Genomic DNA, 7,263 nt, shown 5'->3' with positions numbered 1-7,263 from the left:
CAGTTGGAAAATTTCGCATGAAATAAATTTACACGGTTTTTAAAAAAAAGGAAATAAAGGTTTCAAAAAATTGAAAGATAATATTTAAATAAAAGAGTAAATTGTTAACATTTAACAAAGTGTTAATGTGACAGTAGGTGACACATATTCATCGACTGAAATTATTTATAATATTTCTTTTTCTCCATTTCTTAACTTTGTTAGGCGTTATTCAATGCAGTACGCTAACGGGTTCGACCGTATTTCTGAATACTTTCGGATGCCATTTTTGGCGCGTGTTATCTACATCTGTATCAAGAACATTAAATATTTTTATGGCCAAAATAAGTTTAGCCCCTTTCTGAAAGTGAAAATGAACATGAAATTGGACTTCAAGCATGGTGGCTCAGTAGGTAGAGCGCTCGTCGCGTATTAAAGTGAACTGGGTTCGAATCCCAGCTATCTAAAGTCTGGCTTATTCGAGTTCCGTACCAGTCTCGCACCAGCCACATTGCTGACGTAAAATATCCTCCGTGATAGACGGATCATGGGTTAGAGTCCCCTTGCCGCCAGGCTAACTGTGAGTGGTCTTCGTGGTTTTCCTTTCTATGTAACGCAAATGAGGGTTAGTTTCATCAAAAAGTTCTCCACGAAGGCAAATTTCTCCCAATACTTCATCCAAGAGTTCCCCTGTCTTCTGGATTGGGTTTAAAATTACAAGGCTACGGAGTTAACGGAGGATAACAGAGTTACAAGGCTATGGAACCTCGGTAGCCTTAAACTGAAAATTCGGTCGGCTGTTCAACGACAGAAATAATATAAAATAAAAATATAAAGAAACTGTACATTGTGTTCAAATTGTAGCTCATTGTGGGAAATAATTAGTGTACCCACCAATTATTTCCAACAATGGTCTACCAAAACTTTTATATCGGCTAAAAATAACGGTGGATGTAGTTTCTTGTTAACTTTTTTGTTAAGTAAAAATCCACGATTTTCAAAGTGAAATTTCAAATTTAACGTAATTAGCCCATATCAGTGTATCGTAAACCTACGTTTGGCACCAAAAACTTTCATTAGCTAACCAACTTAAAAAAATTTCTGTTTAAAACAATTTTTTTTTTTTAAAATGCCACGATATGCAGATGTCACTGCGATAATGTTGAGGAGAATTAGCGTAGGCGTTTACTCGGAGCCCACCAAATCCAAATGAATTTGTACCAACTTGTCTGCAATGTAAAGAGAGGTAATAGGTTGCCACTCTACAGGTCAAAACCTGGAAAATACGGGAAATTTAAAAATAACCTAAAATAACGGGGAAAATGCAGGGAATTTTGAGTTTTTCCTTAAAAACTGGGAAGATACAGGGGATTTTGTTTCTTATATTTGTCTTTTAATAAGTGGTGACCACTGAATGCGCATTTTATGGCATATTTAAGGATGACATTTCTGCTATACTAAACTATTTCATTTACTATAGCATTATTTGTTTTAAATTGGTTAAGCTGTTCCGTATTTCTTTAAATTTTTCCAGTAATTGAAACTAGTATAGTTAGACTAAGATAGATTAGATAAGAGCAGAGTGATTGTGAGTTTTCTCTTAATATATTGTGTATAATACGCACAGGGGGAACACGAAAATATTTTTTTTTCTTCAGATTTGAGTGTCGTTGCATTAGTCGCGAAATTGTTGATCCTTAATCTCTATGTGCCAAGGGTCACACGGGAATGCTTGGTTTTAACCTACCTTTTTAAAAAAAAATGACATGATAACCGCGGGAATGCTCAACCTTTTTTAGCCAAAGCAATTTTTAGCTGACTAAGCTAATTTTTTGATCAAAATTCTTCAGTGTTAGTTTGTTAGAAATTACTATTTTATCTTAACCCACCAAAATTTTCATTAAGCCACCCAATAAAAATAAAAAATACCGCAGCAAAAAGAGGTTTTAACTGGGTTAAAAAAATAGTTTAAATATTGTATTTTAAAGTAATTTATTGTAGATAATTGCTAAGCCACCCGCCAAAAACAGTTATTATCAAATTAAGATATATTTTATAATTTTATTACTGTCGTTGAACAGCAGACCCAATTTTTTGGGTTTACGACTATTATTGTTCAACTACGTCAACTTGTAATTTTGAACAGAATCCAGAAGGCAGGAGAACTCCTCCATGAAGTATTGGGAGAAATTTGTCGTCGTGGAGAACTTTCCTGATGGAACTAACCCGCATTTGCTTTACATGGATAAGAAAACCTCCCACAGTTAGCCTGATGGCAGGGGAACACTAACCCATGATCTGTCTACCACTGAGGATATTTTATGTCAGCACTGTGGTCTGTGCGAGCGTAATTCGTATAGGCTAGCCTTCGCTGAGATTTGAACCCAGTTCACCTCACTGATAAGCAAACGCTCTCTCTCCAGAGCCACCACTTCTCAAATTAAGATATAGTTAAATTATTATCTTCCATATCTAAATTTATTTCACCAGCAGCATTTTCTGCCTGAAATGTAAGTTTCTTATAGGAAATCTGAAGCACTCCAAACAAGTTTTGCCGAAAACGTAATGTGTGTTTTAGCTAATCAATCAACAGCAATTTGATCAAAAGTTTTAATTCTGTTTCCAAACGTTGGCACATCGTAGAAAATTATAGCCGAAACATCTTTCAGCTTATTTCTGATCTAGAAAACACAAGTTTGATTTTTACTTCAAACGAAGACCCATTTTAAGAAATCTTTACCTTATGCGCCTTATTGTTATAAATCTAAACAACTTTTTGCCGACTTCTGATGTATTAAAAGGTAAACAATAGTGAAGGCCAATAGTAGGCAGCTGCAGGAAATAATTATCCAACGCTTGCCCACGAAGGCTTTGTTGGCATTTCGTTAGCTCACTTTAGCGGGGGAAAAAACTTCATTTACCGAACCAGCAAAAAAAGTTAATCAAATGCATTTTATAGCTAATTTCTGACCCACTAACCACAAGAATGAATGACGTTTCATAACGTTAGAACACTTGCGGAAATATTCACCCAGGTTTACCAATCGAAACTTCTTGTTGAAATTGTGAGAAAAAAATTCTTTATTTTGGGAATACTTATTTTTAGGTCATTCACAAAAACAATTTTTCAAGCAAGATTGAGTGAATAATAAATTTTTGAAGACAGTTCTTTTCCCTTTCAGTCCTAACAAAATTCGTTATAGAAATAAAAGTAGCAATGAAAAACATTTAAGATGTCATAAATAATTTCCTTTATTCTCGAATGAGCTGCAAAATGTGTAAAAAATTATTTATAATCTTCAAAAATCTTCTTGATCTTCAAAAACCAAATACATGGGACTAAAAATGAAACAAATGTGAAAATAAATGAATGAAAATACATATTATATTCAACAGAAAAACTTCACACTTTAAGAATAAAATTTGCAAGGTTGTTTAACATCAATAGAATTGTGGGGAGAATCATATTGTTAATGTATTGTCAGTATTCATCTATGAGAAGGTATCACAACATGGAAACGAGTTACTTATATACTAGTGAATTCAAATTGTATTTTGTAGTGGTAGACATACTACGGTACTCATTCTCCTCCACCAGAGTCTTATCTGTGGTATGTGTCAATGAACGCATAACACTAGTTGATTCTATCCGTTTCGTGAGAAGCCTTGAGGGTTGTAATAAGATCACCGGACTTTTAAGGGCTGATCGTGAGAGCTGCAATAAGTTGCCATTTGAAGTAAAGTATGCACAGACCGACGTTGTGTGTGATCGAGACAGAGTAGCAACAGCGCGAGAAAAGTTAATAATGTCGCAGTCACAAGTAGCAAGTTCAATGTAGACGATCCTTGCGAAGAAGGCGTGTTCAGAACGAAGTGGTAGTTTCTGTGACGTCCAGGTCACCAATGTGGGGAGAGTGATATCGACAATGTCAACATCCATTTATGAAAAGGTACCCCAACATAGTCCTAGCTCTGTCGGTTGGTCGGGGTGCCCGAGGCCGGAGTGCCCCTTTACCCCATGAATTGAAGGATCATTGTGGTGGTTCCTTACGGTCCTCGTAGCCTAAAAATAAAATTAGAAATCATATCGAGAAAATCATAGAAGCCAACGTAGAATCGAGTTAATATTTCTTACATACCAGTGAATTGAGATTGCTGTTTTGTATTGGTAGACGCACTGCGGTATCGCAAACATAGGTGAAAGCTAAATGACATTTTTTTTACAAGAGCACAATAAACATTATTAATCTTGAATGAAAAAATGATTCTGGACTGAAGATAAAGAAATATTACCCCTCGAAAACTCGAAGGGTAGTTTTATCATTCAGATATAAAGATTAGCTAAATTTAAATTTCCACTTGAGTAAGTTTAAAAGTTTAGTCCGAAGAAGTTTGAAAGTGAAAGAATCGCCTCCAAGTCTAAGACGTGTCTCAGATTTTTAAAAAAAAATTTATATTCAGGCCTACAGTTCAATTTTTCTTCGACTTAATCTCTTCATATTTATAGATTTAGCAAAATGTTTCATCAGAAGAGAACCCTGGGCAGTGTATAAAGTTACGTATTGTATATCCTAAAAGTCATCTCCATAAAAATTGACAGCCTGTCTCTTTTTTTTCCTGAAGAATCTGACTAAAACGAAATATAAATAAGAGAAATCAAACATTTAGCAAAATTACTATATAAAAAGTCACATGCATTGGACCAAGATCCAAAGAAAGAGCATCGTGCTGAATGCGATATTCGATACACAAAATTATCACCGGAAATTTTGTTTTTTAAATATTTGAAAAAAGTCATTTGAAAAAGTAAGTAAAAGACACAATTGTACCATCTTTTTAAACTGTTTTGATGTTTCTCACACGTGTAAAATATTAACCTTCGATAACTAAAAAACTGAAAGAATAACTTTTGTTGTGGAAACAATGAATTTGCATCAACAACAGACCATTCTGATTTCATTCAAATCTAGCAGCTCATACCTTCATAAACATCTGTTCTAATAATCGGAATTATAAAAACTAATAAGTGTCGGTCTTAACAGCTCATAAGGGTGAACGCTAACTAATCAGTTCTAACTATTGACTAATTAATATATGTTAATATATATTAATTAATTATGTTATGAATCAGGCATAACACACTCCTTCAGAACTTTTGTTAACTTTCGTCAAATTTTAATTATGTTTTTTATAACAACCAACAGTTTCTAAACAACTCTCTCATGGTGCGTAGCATTTTTAGAAAGTGCTTAAAGGTGCTTATATTCGATTTTCGTTTTTCAAAAGCCCTTAAAGGTGTTTTTTTCATTGGGTGTCTTTAAAAAGTGCTTGATATTCCCTTTTTGAAAATAGATTTTTATCTTAACAATGTCTATTTTCGGCACGTATTATGCAAGAGCATGGTTTTCACATTGTTCTGTACAACGTTTTCACAATTCATTCTACCACAATCCATTCCAATCAGTAGCATATAAAAGCAGCTATCATTTTACATATTTGATGAAATACTTGCGAGTCCGCATGTGCGTCTGCTGAGATTAGTTTTGAAAAATTTTAGCACTCTCATGTGCTGCATTCTGCTAGATATTCTCAATTTCAGGCTTCATTTTCCATCCTCATTTTTCGAACCGAAAAACCTATTAATCTTTTTATGGTGGCTAATATAATCAACAAAAATAGTTCTTTGTCAGAAACTTGTTATTTTACAATGATCATGTAAAGCCTTTGAAAATTATTCTGCATTTTGTTAATGTATGTAGTGCTTAAAAATATTTTTCTAGTTCTTAAAAAGTACTTAAAAAGTGCTTACTTTTTGTTGAAATATTTGACTACGTATCCTGTATCTTAAAATGCTAAACAAACAAAAAATACAGAGTATCAATCACAAAATTTCCTAAATTAAAATTTATTTTAACTAAGATTTCGCATTTTTGAAAATGTGGGTTAAATACAAGACATATAATTAATTTATAGATTACTACAAAGTACATTCGTTAAAAGATTGTAAAAGTGTAATTTACTTACAACTAATACTCAGAAATATAAATTGTTTGATAGATCAATCATAACTTCCAACCAATTTGATCTGTAGTATGGCAAAGATAGTTCTTAGAATAGAGCCTTTGGACGGAAAATACTTCACATTACCATTGGTACCAAAAATACTTCACATTAGTAATACAAGCTTTGTTATAAAGAATATGTTTCATTACATACTATGAATAATTAAACACATAAACTAAACAGGCATCAATATATTATAAAATCAAAATGCTCAGTTGAAATTTTAAATAATGCCTCTACTTGAATGACCCTGGATAATTCCTGTCAAAAAATAAAACTATCTGTGAGGAATTATTCAAGGTAAAGTCTTAATTTTTTGTGAAATTTCTTTAGATTTTTGTGTGGAGTTCTAAGCACTCATCTTATGCTTGAAAATTAAAATAGAATAGAATTGCTGTAGAATAAAATAGAATATATCATAAAATGATAATAAAAGTATAGAATAAAATACGCTAGTGGAAGAAAGTAAGAGAATTTGCAAAGTGGGTCGATTATCTCTAGAACTACTGGACCGATTTTAATGAAATTAGATATGTACATACTTTGATACAATACAAAACAAATAACCATTCAACAATTGTAATACTCACGCATGATCGTACCTAACACTAGTTGGAATCGGAAGGTATGAAACAATGGTTACAGAATAAGCAAAAATAAAAAAAATGGTCTCCTCTTACAGATATGCAGCGTGATTTCATACTTGAAATAAGACATCATTTCCTGTGATTATTTCATACCTTCCCACTTCAACGAGTGCTACTCACGATCATGCGTGTGTATTACAATTGTTGAATGGTTTTGTATTGCATCGATGTATGTACATATCAAATTTCATTAAAATCGGTCCTGTACTTCTAGAGATAATAGACCAATTCTGCAAATTCTCTTAATTTCTTATATTAGTGTAGAACTGCTTTAGCCATGATAGAAAATCACTAGCCTGCGAAAATGTTTCGTTAATCCCCACGTCAGAAAGTTAACCAATGTACGGCTATCAACATTTAATGAATATTAATAATGTATAGCCAAAATTTCCGGTGGTTATCACTTTCGAAGGAACTGTAAACAATCTCCTTTCTATTATAAATCCTCTTTAGTATTATAATTTGTTATATTATTACAGTGATGCTACGCCTGCGCCATTTGCGACAAACTGAGACAAAACGGCACAACTGCGCCATTTTGCGACATTCAGCTCAGTTAATGCCAAAGCTGCGC

At 33.2% G+C, this 7,263-nt stretch overlaps 1 long non-coding RNA gene across 1 annotated transcript in view; it reads right to left on the bottom strand.

The window, feature by feature from the left end:
* Nucleotides 1-3,215: 3,215 nt before the first annotated feature.
* LOC139425944 (uncharacterized) overlaps nt 3,216-7,263 on the bottom strand; it is a 10,179-nt gene continuing 6,131 nt past the window's right edge. Inside the window, exons 2-4 of the long non-coding RNA XR_011637100.1 lie at nt 6,004-6,099; nt 5,789-5,831; nt 3,216-4,042 (exon numbers count right to left, since the gene is read on the bottom strand). This is a non-coding gene — a long non-coding RNA (uncharacterized lncRNA). The remainder of the gene's footprint in view (nt 4,043-5,788; nt 5,832-6,003; nt 6,100-7,263) is intronic.

This window comes from Parasteatoda tepidariorum, chromosome 6, assembly GCF_043381705.1.
Source record: "Parasteatoda tepidariorum isolate YZ-2023 chromosome 6, CAS_Ptep_4.0, whole genome shotgun sequence".
In the NCBI taxonomy this organism is placed as follows: Eukaryota; Metazoa; Arthropoda; class Arachnida; order Araneae; family Theridiidae; genus Parasteatoda; species Parasteatoda tepidariorum.
Note: the sequence above shows the minus strand (reverse complement) of the source record. Positions and strands in the feature narration are given on the sequence as shown.